The sequence below is a fragment of the Nyctibius grandis genome, chromosome 13, assembly GCF_013368605.1.
Source record: "Nyctibius grandis isolate bNycGra1 chromosome 13, bNycGra1.pri, whole genome shotgun sequence".
Taxonomy (NCBI): domain Eukaryota; kingdom Metazoa; phylum Chordata; class Aves; order Nyctibiiformes; family Nyctibiidae; genus Nyctibius; species Nyctibius grandis.
The window spans coordinates 16,164,373-16,179,026 of record NC_090670.1 but is presented as its reverse complement, the minus strand read 5'-3'; positions in this window follow the sequence as shown (position 1 = coordinate 16,179,026).

Here is a 14,654-nt window from a genome sequence, read left to right as displayed (position 1 = left end):
CTGTGCTGTTACTGTGCACTGGCCCAACAGTATTTGCAAAGGTGTCAAAGCAGGGAACTACGTGCTTCAGTTCTCCTTTTGCCGTATTAATAAGCAGAGAGTTGCACCAGCTGGCGAGTCGCCCTTGCACGCCCAGCCTTGCCAGCTCCGCTGCTGGAGCCTTGGGCTGGGGGAGAGCTGTGCTGCTGCATCCAGCCCCACGGGCCTCCTGGGATGCACCACCTGATCTGCTCGCTTTGCATTAACCTTGGAAAAGGCACCTGAGCAGAACCAATAGTAGTTCATCAGCAGTCAGGTAACCACTTTGGCACTTGTAGGCAACCACAGTGGATCTCAATCACCTCTGCACTTGTCTGGTCAAATGTACCAGCTCTTCGGGCAGCTGTTGTTTGATCACCACCCATGACAAATATGCCAGTCAGATGGGGGTGTTCCCATTTTTGTTAATCTGTAGAAAGGAAATTATTTCCGTGGTACACCAGCACTTACACATATGACAAGACAGCATTAGCTGCACTACAGTGAAAGCTGAAAATCCTTTCCTTCTTCAGGCTGTTTCTCCAGGTGTTTGAAAATCTGCATGTTTAGTGAGTTTGCCCTCAAATCTGATGAATTTCCTGGGGCACAGGGAGGTGTCTGTGCTCTGTGTTAGACCTCCTTTGAGTAAGGGAGGAGGAAATACTTTGTGCCCCTGGCTCTTTCTGTGTCACAGATTTCCTTAAGCTGATAGTGACTGATCTTCCGTCTTCATCCTTGTGTCAGGGATGTGGGGATCAAACCAGGGCCCTGATCACATCCCAGATGGTGTCAGCATACACACCAGCTGATGCCTGGCACTGTCTCTCCTCTTGAGGAAAAGACATCTGGGATCCTCTCACAAGCCCTGTTTGCTACTCTCTACTCCAGGCTCTACAGAGCGCCATCCTACTCCTGGCTTAATGTGCACGGGAAGAAGGAAGTAACACTTAGGGATCACACAAAGTCTTTTACTTTGTCACATCCATACTCGCTGTCTTTTAAAAATCTTTCAAAAGTACCTTTTTATGGAAGGTCTGCAATTTTAATCCAACAATGAGTGTAAAACTGTTTCAAACAACAGCACTTGCAGTATTTTCCCAGTGTCAACTTATCATCAGATAATGCAGTCTTGGAAGACTAAGACTTGATACAGACATGAGAGCTTTACATTTATATTTGAGAAAAACTCATTTAGAGGGTTGTATTCTAATGTCTCTTTTTTTAAAAAAAAAAATTAACGCAAAATTTACTTAGATTATTTTTTATTTGTATGCATGAGATCAACTATAATGGAATAGTATTGCTAATATAATTACAATGGCCTGTCTCCAGAGGAGGAGATGTTATGCAACATGCTCTCTGCTCTATATATTCTGAGCACAGGTACCAAAAAGTAAATGAGCGAAATTATTATTTCATCTGATAGGAGTTTTGACAGATTTATTCCTACTCTAAATTTCTTCCAGAGGAACAGAAAGGTGGCAAGGTCTTCCAATTATACCTGAACATAGTTAGATTTTTAAAAGAGGAAGAGAACATAAGACAGAAGAGAGATTTCTCAGTTGATGTGTTGGTATAAAAGAACTTTTAAAAACTAGAAATAAGATGACTTCTACCAACATGTAAAGCACGTAATCACACTTAAACTGCAATAATGAAAGAATTAAACTCCACAGATTGGGAAATCTGTCCTCTAATTGAAGAAAAGAAGCAGAAGTTTCCATTGTCATGAAGCTGATCTAGGTTCAGCTGTTGACCTCTTTTCATTCTCTCCTTGTTAGACTACTAAATACCAGGAAGTTATAACTATACTAAAATGAAGTATTAGATCAAAATAATTTTTCAAAAGTACTTTTTATACATGAGGAGGACATTTGATCATTTTGCAGAAACGTTCTATTTCCTTAGGTATTCAACTTTTAAGAAAGGCCAGTAAAAAGGCACAGAGGTTACACAATGTTACAATGCTGGTACTCGTTCACAGTAATTGGAGATTTCTGAAAAGGAGAGGTAATTTGTCTAAATCTACAGACTCAGTAATATGCCTGAAATTTCAGCTAAGACTTGAGAGGATCTTAAGAGGACTAACTATTGGGCGCATGAATTCATGCCCAAGTGATTTCCAATAATTTAATTAGCTCCCGTTTAAATCCTATCCCAAGAGTCCAAATGGAAATTTTAAGAGCAGTATTTTTTTAAATAAACATTTTTTTTAATTTTACAGAGTAGATACACAGAAATAGAAAACTGGAACAACTTTCTTAAGTACAAAGTAAACTAGTATTTCTGGCTGCAATAAGAGGAGCATACATTTCAAAAATGAATCAAGCAAAATTAGATAGCCAAACTGGGTATACAGGAATTTTAAAAATCTGTATTTGTATATAGTCAGGCTAGAACATTACAGTGCACTTGGTAATAGACTGAAGGAGGCTTGGGCTGTGAGTCATAGACACATATAACCATTTCATCTGTATTCTAACACCTCATGCACTACCCCAGATTATCATATTTCATTAAGATAAAATGATATTTGTTCTAGAGATTTTACTATGAGACAATAAATAAAAGAACAAAGAGAACCTTATATTATTCAGCATACTTATAGATGAACTCTGAGCGGCTACTTTATAATTGGTTTAAAGTTTCATCAAAATAACACTTTCTTGAAGATACGTTGGCAAAATATAATTAGAGAGTCCATACTCTGTCAAATACCTTTGTAACATTCATCTAGATTACAGCAGTGACCTCGGGTGAGATTGTAAAAGCACTGCAATGAAAAGGGGAAGCCCATAAATCCCTCAATCTGTACCTTCAAATTATCTATCTCCTTGCTAATTTGAAGGTGACAGTTACCGTCTGGTATAGAAGTACAAAGCTTTGTCAGTTAACATAAGCAGGCTTTTTCAGGTGTTTTAACTTTGAAAATATGATTTCAATGAAAATTGAGGTTTAGGGCTATTCAGACTGTGGTTTCGGCATTGTGATAACAGAGACTGTAACAAAATCAGCACCACTGTTTTCAAGCTACTGACCCTTCTGTGCCTCTTTTTCCTTTACTGCTCTGATTCAAACATCAATCCAAATAATGCAGGAAATGCTTATGAAAAAGACTGAAAAACTTCAGAGGACTTGGGAATATGCGTCTTTGCCCCCCAAAGAACAAACAGAGGTCTAATCTCCTAAAAGGACAGTGAGGTGGTCACCATCCACCTGCTTTTCCAGGAAGAGAATGAAATGCAGGAAGAAGTCCAAAGACAGAATCATGCTGGACATTTCAGTTGTGAAAAAGACTCTAATGAAGCAAAATCTGTGGGATGACTAGAAAATTGAAGAAGCAGAAAATGTGTTTGGTGCTAAATGCACTAAAGTTAGGAGAATCCCCAGGGGAATGTGGTTCTAAGAACCAATACACTGCGCCCTAATTAACTCCTAACTGACCTTTCTGGTTATTTGGTGCCCAGAATTAAATACAATATTACATTTCATCCTGCTCTGTCACATGATGTCTTTCCATATCCTGCTCAAATTGCATTTGTCTTTCATGCTGCCATATCAATTACAAACGCAAATCTAATTTGCTGCTTGCCTTTTCCAGCAGGTCTCTCCCACCATTAGTACCTTCCAGTTCCTCACAGCTGTCTAATCTGTTTATTATGGATGACCTTTTCCTCTGCGTTTTTTAGGTTGATGATTCACAAACATCATTCAGGAGACAGAACTAATACAGAGATTCAAAACCAGAAAAGTTGAAAATTATAACAGACTCCTCATATCCCCAACAAGTTCAGAATAATTGTACTGAATGAAGTTATTCTGTCTTCAAAGCAACTGGGGATTTTTTGTTTGTTTGCTTCTTTTTAAAAGGAGAAGCACTAAGAATAACTGTGCACAGAGCAGAAAATTTGAGGAAAACTTTGGCCTTCATAGCATCTCTGCTTCCCACTGCGGGGCAACTTCCGCAGTGGCTTTCGCAGGAGGCTCGTTCCTGTACATACACTCTGCTGCCATTCACTTGGTGAGAGCTCCGGTGCTCTGGGAGTTGGCAAGCCTTGGACTGGGTTGGGCTAGAACTACGGCCCTACTCTACTGCGTGCAGGTGCGGGACCTAAGTTGTTCTCTGGTCACTTGTGCACGTCGGGCTTTCCCCATCGAGGGACCTGCTGGGTTCATGCCGAAGAGGGGCAGTGCACGAGCTGCCACATATTCCACGTGCAGGAAATGCAAGTCCTCCCCAGACACAGCTGCACTGGGCACTTCGAATAACACATTCTCTGAATTTATGTTCTACTATCGTTTGCCTTCTGTATCTCCCTTATGGACCTTGTCTCCTTCAGTTTACATCTCTAGGAATTTTCTGCAATATGATAAGGGCTTTGGATCAGAGGAGAGGTCATTATTGATCTCACTTACTTTGATCAGTTTAGTGAAGGGAGACACTGACCCTACATAAATATTTAACGGTTCTGAGGAATAGCCAAAAACACCTTTGCAAATGTTTTATGGTCTAACAGAAGTTTCTGAGACCGCTCCATTGCCTTTGCCACTGTGTATAAATGCAGTACTGAAACCTCTGTGCCCCTGTATTAGTAAGTTTTGTACTCCACAGTTAATTTTACATAGCCAATGCTTGCTCCCCAGCTTTTCTTAAAACATCAAATATTAAAAATATGTACGTTCATGGAAGAAAACAGGCTCATTTCATAGCTAAATAAGGAAAAGAGAGATTTACAAAAGCACATACACAGCTGAGCTGATTTAAAGTTTCCCGTCTGCGCATTTCCATGACAATGAAGCTACATAAATACATCCCAAACTGAACGGTACGCAGTGATAAAAGTGGGCAAAATATCAATACCATCTGCTCTCTCCTAATGCTTGAAAAGAGTGAAAAATCTAAAATTAACCAAAGAAAATGAGCTGCTAAATAACCTCTCTCCTGCTCCCAAATCTTAGAGGCCTGGACATATCAGCAAAAATTTGACCTTTAGTTCTTCATTGTTCCGTATTGCAATATTTATATTTCAAATGTTTCCTTAGCTTTAACTCAAACTATTGTGCTATCACAGTTAAAAGGACTGTAACTCAATAAAAACACAGTAAAATTCTGCTACTTTTAGTAGTCTCCAGTACTGAGATTGCTGTAACTGTAAAGAATAAACAACTCCACTGTCAAGAATTTCTCAAGAATTTTACCCTGAATTTTGCATATCTATTTTCACTTTTTCCTGACAAAAATTAGCTGTTCTATGCTGAAAAGATTCCCACAAATGTCAGCAGAGGAGTAGAAACAATATATTTGTGTTATTTTAAAAATAATGTTTTTTCCAGTCTGGGCATTAAAACAAAAATTAGTTCTGGTTCTAAACCTGAATTTTTCAATTATTTATTTGTATTTTGAATCATGGCTGTTGATTCCTTACTTTCAATCACCAAAAGGAAAAAACCCAAACAAAGAAACCCCAAGTCTTTAAGCCTTGTCCTACAAGGAGATCTATGCAGATGTCAGTGCAATTTAGATTTTTTGTGTATATTATACATTTATGTTGTCTGAAATCCTGCCACAAAGAGGCAGTTGGCCCAAGCAGACAATAAAGAGACCACTTGCATTCAGAAAGGAGTATATTACAGTTGGTCTTCACATGGAGAATCCTGATATCAACAGTCTATAAGCTCCTGCCACCAGTTCCTCTGATGCTGTTGCACCTATAAGCTAATGGTATGGTTTGGATTTTAATATCCTCCCAAAAGCAGCTGAGAACACTGAAGGAAAAATTAAAAACCCCAACTTATTAAAAATACTACAGTTGCTGGTATTTCTTTTTGATGCTGGCAGGGAGTGTTATGCCTTTCTACACATTCAAAGTGAAAAAACATCCTTAATTGTGAAACAGCTCACCGTGACCCCATCCGCTCTCAGCAAGGTGGCTTACAAATGGCAACATCTATGAGATACCTGCTCACCCTGATTCTCAGTACTTGAGAAAGGATTTTTTCTGGGAAAGGCAGGTCAGGAGAGTCCAGGCAGCTTTTGTGTCTTTTCACAGCACCAAAAAATGAAGAAGATGTCAAACAGCTAACTTCCAGTTTGCTGCTGCTCGGACCTGGGGGATGGAGAGGGGCAAGGCTGAGTCTCAGAAATTAAAGACACAGGGAAATGGATGTAAGGCTTGGATCAAAGGTCAGACCAATCAAAAGAAAATAGTAAGAGTGGAACCAGGGATTTTGGAAAAGGTGACAGAGTTAATCCATGACCAGAAAGTAGAATTTCCTCTCATTTTTGCAGACACATTTACGTGATTTACACAGTAAGAGCCTGAAAACATACAGCTATGTGTGAATTTTATTTATATAAATTGTGTCACTGATGGCAATGGAATTATTCATATGAGGAATATATGCTTAGTTCTAGAGTCTGACCCAGCACACAGTGAATAAGTTTCTAGTGACTGGCTGAGCTAAGCACTATAACCCTCGCTGTTCAGTAGGACCCCGGTAGAGATACTCGTTACCAGGAGCTTTATCCCCTTCTTTTTCAGTATGTAAATGCATTGTTAATGCTACTGATGGTAATCAAGTAGTACTGCTCTTGCTGCTACATTTACAAAGTGAGAACGACAGATAATTATACCTTAAAAAATACTTTTATTGGAGAATTGTTAATAAATTTAATATGGAGAGAGATTTTGAAGCCTCAGTGAAAATGGAAAGGTAATACATGGCCGAGGGTGATTATTTTTGCAAAGAATGTGGATTATGCTAGTTCTCAGTATAAAAATAAAGAGAATAAAACCGTGGTTATAATTTCATCTTGGCAATATAAATAGGATAGACAGATGCTTGATATTGTACAGTAATTATAGATAGCTGAATTGAGAATAAACCTTTTTTGTAGAGAATGCTTTCTGATTTTGAAGGCCATTTTACAATCTGTGGTTAGGGTTTTGTCTTCCTGCCAAGGACATGAGCTAAATATTTAGTATAAAGTATAGTGGTGGTTTCTGAGCTTGACTTTTAATTATAATATGCAAGCAGGCTGATAACTCATGGGTCAAACAACATGACATTCACCATATTGAAAGAGATAGGGGTGGGGGGTGTAAAGGAATTATAAATGTATCTGATAATCAGAATCGTGTAATGTAACTAAAAGGAAAACCAACCACGTCATTTTTGTGAGTATTCTGTGCTGCAAAAGGACAAAAATGAAGGAAAGGTCCTTTGACACGGTCCTGAAACTCAAAGCTCTCTAGCATGGTACGTTTGTGAAGCTGTAGGCTCTGCAATTGATACGCCACAGCTCTCTTAACAGGTGCAAGAAAAAAGGAAATGTAGTACTACAGAAAACTGAGGGAGAAGGGACAGAGTGGCATTGATGTGATCAGCTTCGAGGGCATTTCACCTGAAAGAACACCTGAGGCAACAGAAGCAGAAGGGGCAATAAATAATTCAGCAAGAAAATTATATTTCAAAACAATGATGTTGTCTTTCCCTTTCCCCTCTCAATGAAAACCACTTTCAAAGAACTTTCTGCAGAAATAGCTGCAGAAAATTCTGCTGAGAAACATTCTCATCCACTTCTATTTGGTGAAACAATGCAATCCTCCTCATGCAGAAAGCTGCCCACTGAGAGGACAGGAGTCTAGAATACATCTAGCTTCACGAGGGATTCAGGTGTCAGACACAACCCAATGTTTTCAGGCTGGACCTCAGCTGGTAGAAATTGTCGTAAGTTGTCTGACTTCAGTGGAGCTCTGAGCAGTTACACCGGGGAGCGGTTGTCCCTGGAGGGCTGTGAAAAGTTTTGTTAAAGTCAAGTTAATGAAAATGTAAGTTCAGCACCCTGCAAGCTGACACGCAGGAGAAGGGAAGCATGTTTATCAGCTTGACTTGGCTGCACTGAGAGTGAAAAGCACAGCATTTTGAATTGCTGGAGAATGTGTGTGGCAGATAAGTCTGTACTGTGTGGAGAGCTGGAGAAAGCGTGTGGAGGATTTTAAATAGGACACAGAAAAACTCAATTTAAAAGACAAAAATAATTTAAGTTAAAAAAGGAATGGCTGGTTCCTTATCAGGCTTTACACTGATTTAAACAGAACTTAGGATATGGCAGATGAATAGGACAGCATAGCTGTTAGCATGCGAGTTACCCCATGGTAACGTACGTCTGCCCTTACCTAGGACTAAGCACGAAGCACTGCAGGGTGACAGCCCTCCTAATGAAATGGGGTAAACCCACTTGTGTTTGCTGTAGCATGAGACATACCTGTCAGTGGGTCCTGTGGGACAGCTCGCAGACTGCAAGGTCACACCTAACTTACTCAGCTGTTAATCTTTGGACCTATGCTCTTAATCATGGTATCACAACATCAGGGTTTTGCTGGAAGCAAAGGCCAGCATTGGAAGTGTTTGGCCTCTCTTGGCTGCTGCTGCTCAGCACTGTCCTTTACTGCTCCCCTTTGCTCTGGGCTGATGCAACTATTTGTGAGTTAAGCTGTAAGCAGGACTATTTTAGCTTTCAGGAAACAAGCTATAAACTAGATCCCTGACCCAGACTATGAAAAAAAAAAAACAAATCCTGCAATATTTTCTTCTTAATCCTCATTTTTAAGTCCTACAGGCAAGGCCCTACAAAACGATGAATCATCACATCTGATGGGACAGTAACCTAGAGGAGGTGGAAAAGCAAGCAGCAGAATGGAACGGGACAGGACAGCAGCACGAGAATTATTTCATGTGGCTTTGTTGCCAAAGAAAGCATAGCAAAGACCACCACTGCGGCTTTGGTGCTCAGCCTATATGCTTTTGTATCAAATGGGAATTTACAGGGCTTTGGAAGGCAAAGATCCCAGTGGGGCTGCAGATGGCTAGACAGAAAAATAAAATAAGAGAAGATGGAGATAATCAGAGAAAAGCACCAGATTCCCATTTCTAAAGTTAAGACATGTTGAAGGTTTTCTACTTTTGCTATGCACAGTCTGCTAGGAAAGAGGCAGCTCTTACCTATCTGAAAATGTCTTAAAATTGAACTGTGCTTTCATTTGAATATTACATATCTGTCAGGCATACATTCCAGCTCATACCTAGTGTGATGCTTTCTTATATCTCATGTGAACAAAGGTTCCAAAGATCCTCTGAGTATTTCCCTGTGTAATTTTAAAGAAAGCATAAGTGAGGAAGAAAACCCCAAACCCAGTAAGCTTTTCAAGAAACAAATTCACTTCACTTTTTCCTGATAAAGTTCCCAAAAGAAGCAATGCCCAGGAGCTTTCCTAATCTTTCTCCTGTCTTTGAGGAATACAGTATTCCAGCTTGAAGTGGAAGAAAATCTTTCAAATTTCTCCTTTCTGGGGAGTATCTACTGATTTTTATACCACCATAATCCTATGAAACTAGGATTCTGTCATCAACTAGTTTCTATCCATTAATAGATTCTTCTCCCCCTTGTTTGGGGATTCATTATCATGTATGAGGTGAACTGTATTTAATAGAGGAGATTACAGATAACAGTACAAGGAAAAAGGGAGTAAAAGAGGATGAAACATTTAAACCCTTGTAGAATTCCTGCTGATGTCAATAGGAGTCTTTCCACAGGTTTAGAGGCATGTGAGCTATGCCCTTAGATATCTGACATCTTCCCTGAGCTGCAGAAATGCCTGTAGTTACAGATACTCACTAAAACTCTGCCTACTAAGAACAAAGAGTGAATAAAGGATTATACAGTTATATTTCCAAAAGTACATAAGTACTATTTTAGGCATATTATAATAGCAGGAAATAAAATGAATTATTGATACTTGAAGAGGTTTGAATACAATGATTTACTGTTGAGAATAGGTACACATGCAGTTGCTAGAACAAGAGAGCTCTCCTACACTAAGTACTCTAAGCTCCTAAAAATAAACTCCAGCTCATTACAATTAATAGCTGAGATTTCACTTCATTCCATTTAGTGGAACCAAGTCAATACTGTTCATGAGGTGAACAGAAGTTACACGTGACATACGGTTAAACACTGAAATCCACTGAAGTGTGTCTGAATATGACACAGGAACGATTCTGTTGGATGACTAAAGCCTCCTTTTTCTAGCATGGCTAGGAAGCCTGGAAGGTGAGTTGCCCCGTCAGATGCACGTGGTGGATATTAATAAGAGAGCAAGCCTACCTGCTAACCTCACACAAGTCACTAATCCTTCTTTCGTCAGTAAGGCAGCGTTCAGACTCCATGGCAGGGGCATCTGTGGCGCACCCAGCTGCCAGGGCTCTTTGACTGCCCAGTATCCCAACTTTTAGCCATAGCCCAAGTCCCTTGCTGTTGCACGAGTAAGGTGACAATGTGACTAGCCCAAATATCACAGCAGGACGTTCATTCACGCTCAGCCTATGAGCTGCTTTCAGCTCTTGGAAATTCTGTTTGTGGCTGCGAGGAGGATGTTAATTCCACAGCATCCTTTGAGTAGGTTTTGCCATTCCCGTGACAACTGTACAATGAAATGCCAGGTGGTATTCACCTCCCACCCCATCTCTTGGTTCTGCCCACCACAGAAATGAAAACACTTGCACGGCACAGAATCCTTATGTGAAAATGAATGCTGTATAAAGCAGCTAGGCTACTTCCAGGCTAGTTCCAACTTCAATGAGTGTCTGTAGGATATTGCAAAACAAGCAAACAATTAAACACTAATGTTCTCCACATGCTGGTAAGGCCATTCTTTGTAAACTGATCCCCACATTTGCTCCCACTCTCATTGCAGTATACCTCAGCCAGCATTACTTATTTCCAAGTTAAGCATCTTTCTACATACCTAGTCAAGTAAAAGAGAACAGACTTTCCAGACTGCAATCCCTTCCTTAGATAGCAACTGGGAACCTTAGACAAACATCTCCCACAGAGACCTTTCTCCATGCACTTGAAAATCACTTGAATACACAGAGAGGTGAGCAGGACAGTTGAAGAAATAATACTTTTTACATAGTTGCTTTTCAGAGTGTAGTGATTTTTATTATTATTTAACATTTGTTGTTCAGTCGTGATTACAATCCATAAGGAAGGCACTGCCCTCTTGGATAGGTATTGTACAAACACACAATAAATTAACCTTCTTAAAGCTCCCCTTCTCTGAAAATCTAAATGGCCTAGAAACCTAGAGTATGAATGCCTGATATAACAAATGCAGGAGCCAAAGAACCAAGTTAGAGTTCAGGTAAAATAATAGGAAGTGAACAATTCCTAGCTGGTCTGGAGTAGGCATTAACACAGCCACTTGTTATAAGGTGGTATGCTTCGGTGCAAATCGTTAAAATAGAGGCTGGCTTCTTTAAGAGGTAGAAATGAGACACAAACTTTCCCTCTGTTAAAAAAAAAATAAAATCTGTAACAACTGAATGAAAATGTTTGTTTCACATGTGAAATGAGTTTCCAGACCCTTCTCCAACTATATGCAAGAATCAGCAGTTCTTGCAGCTTGCTTTGCCTAAATGAGCATATTCCTTGATTGTCTGTCTTTACAGGAATAGGAGGGAAGGAAGGAAGACCAGAATATCATATTATATATACTTCATCCTTAAAGATTTTCAAAACTTGAATAGACAAAGCCCTAAGTAACCTGATCTTTGAAATTAACCCTGCTTTGAATAGGAGGTTGGAAAAAATCATCTCCAGAGCTCCCTTCCAGCTTTATTTTCATGGTTTCTATGGTCTATGAAGACATTTTACAATGAACTATATAATTTTGCAAAATAAGTGCCTTAATCAAACCCACAGTACAATATATCAACACAACCAAAAAAATTAAACACCCTTGTGTCAGGAAATTAAAAGAGTACCTTTCAACCATAGAAGCTACAGTTCAAGATGGGTGTTGAAACCTATTGCCAAGAAGAGAAAAGGAACCTTATTCTAGCACTTTCCAAGTGGCATATGTCACTGAAACAATAAAGTTTGGACATAAGCACAAAACAGGAAAAGAAACAAAATTTAGTTAGAGCTGGGCAAATTGCTGCTACTGCACAAAGTACTGTGGAATCATGGAAAACAAGTTCTTAGCATTTATGGCTGCTTGGCCAAAACCAACAACTTAAGACATCTACTCTGAAAACCTGAAGACCTGAATTTGTAGTTGTAGCAATGACTGAATACTTGCTTCCTGAGCCGTAGCCAAACTTTATACTAAGCACGGCGTAACTGCGCAGTTTCCAGTGCAGCAACATTATGTGAAGCTGGGGGTTAACACAGCCAGGGGTTAACACAGCGGTCGGACAGTCAGGCACTGGAGGTGGTTTTCCAGTAGTGAGCATAGGATACTGCAAAATACCTTCCAGGTATGGTTTTAAAAGGTTAAACAGCCTCATCTCTGCAAAGTTTCTATCAGGTGTTTTAACGCAGCCCACTGAATCACCACAGCATATATGCAGTGTATATTGTTGATTTAGACTGGCACCATCTCAGCCAGACACACTGCAGACTGCCAAGAGAATTGCCCATTGGCTTCATGGTAGGAAGACGAAGAGATGAGAGCTATGGAAAAGTTACTGTTAAATGTAGTTTAAACAATTTCACTTGATTCTAAATGTCAGCCTGAAATTTTCCAGAGTTTTAATCTGCCAAGTGTATGCAGACTGGTGATTTCAGCTGAATGATTCCCAAGCTTTATTGTCCCAATCTTATTTGAAAGCATGCACCTTGTTGGAACAGGCCAAGAACACCCACGTGGATAAGGTGGGCTGGTGCTTCTCTTTTGCTAGCTAAAAACTGACAAATAGGTTTTATGTCCTTTGACGCTCTACTTGTATTATTGTAAATCCCACTCAGCTTTGGAAAAGAAAAAAAGAGACATAGCACAATTATACCTTTTTCTAGAAGAGTAGGGGATTTGCTAGGGAATTTTGTACAACTGTGGGAGGCCAAATACATCAAAATATGCTCTATGAGGCTGATAGATTGCTGTACTGAAAAGGTAATGCCTGGATGAATGTATCTGTAGGTAGCCATAAAAATGCTGTGAAGACAAGGGGAGGAAATTAAAGGAGCTGAAATGTCACCTGGCAAAACAGAAGTGATTCTGGAAACAAATGCTAACACTTGGGAACACATATCCTTTGGGATTGAGACTCTAAGCTCTGTGGCATTTTGCAGGAGGCCATGGAAGTTAGCACGAGTACCCCATAGCTGGGTCTTGAGTGATAGGCCTTCTTGCTTCCTCCATACGACGAGAGAAATATTTATTTTATATTTGTCATTCTTGGCAAGTTCAGAAAGGAAGAAATCCCAATAGATCCAGAAAGGGGATTTCTCTCCACTGAGGGTAGCTGCTGTTTGCCCTGTTTTCTTCTAGGTGGGCATAACCACGTTAGGGTAACTTTAAACAGAATCTCAGGAGTACCCTGGGAGGGTGAACCTTTGGGGGGACCTGTAAATCTATGTGGTGACACCCCATGGCTATGTTTCTTTCTCAGCATCACTGCCTACTGTTCAAGATTCAATTGTCCCTTGGAGTCCTCATTGTTGGCTGGAAGGTACAGATACTTTAGGGAAGAATTGCTCCCCTTCTGAACTTTGCTGAATACATATATCTAAAAACATAAATTAGGCTGGAACCTACTTGCTTTTTTTTCCAGACACCACTGCAGAGATTTTCCAGAATCAAAGCACAAGGTCTTGAAAACAAAAAAAAAGGCCAACAGAGAGCTGTGTGAGTCAGAGAACTGGCAGCATGATGCGAGGCTGTTCAGTTCCAGCCCACAGGGACAAACCACATTTAGAGTACCTGAAGGTCACCTCTATCTGCTGGCTCTCAGCTGACCTATGTGAAGTGAATCTTTGGTCTCAGTCCATGGCTCAATGAAGAGAGGGCTATCCAGAAACAACTAAGAGTTCTTGAACCTAGCAGTGTCCTGCATGAGGTTCTCTCTTCTGTGTCCATTTTTATACAGGCTCAGTTTCCCGGTGCTATTTGTCTGTCACCTCCTCATCCAAAGCGACAGTAGAGAAACGACAATCTTCAGGAAGGGATATTCAAGGCTGGATCCAGCCCTGCTGGCACCAGGGTATGATAAACAGTTAAACAATTTGTAAATTACTGTCTTCGAGTTGTTCAGTTACTCTTTCTCCATCACTTCCCATTCCACCTCCTTAATTTATGCTCGCTATTGTTACTTCCTATAGCAGGACGGACGACATCCTGGCACACAGCTGCTGTCTCTCTTAGCTGAACAGAGTCCACTGCTTCTCCCAGTTCCTTGAATGTTTTTATAGACTGTCCCAGCCTTTGGTGGAGTACAGCAGGCTCCCCTTGCTAGTGCAGACACATGCTGTTGATCAGCTGTGCCAGCACTGAATAAAACATTTTCTCTTTTCTTTATATACTCTACAGTTGCTGTTAGCAATGGCTTTAAATTCATGTTAATATGGGTAGTAAATTTTGCCTTATATTTTTTATGAGACTGGATTTCTTTCTGTCATCAAGGAAATTAAATAAAAGTATCCATTAACACTGTAACAATATGAAAACTGCAGTTCTCTTCATGCATTAGCTTATGCTACCCTGAAATAATCAGCCCTGATAGTATGATACACTATCACTTGGGGTGTCCTTTTTTTGAAATTTTAAAGGACAGAAGAGAGGATCCTCTTA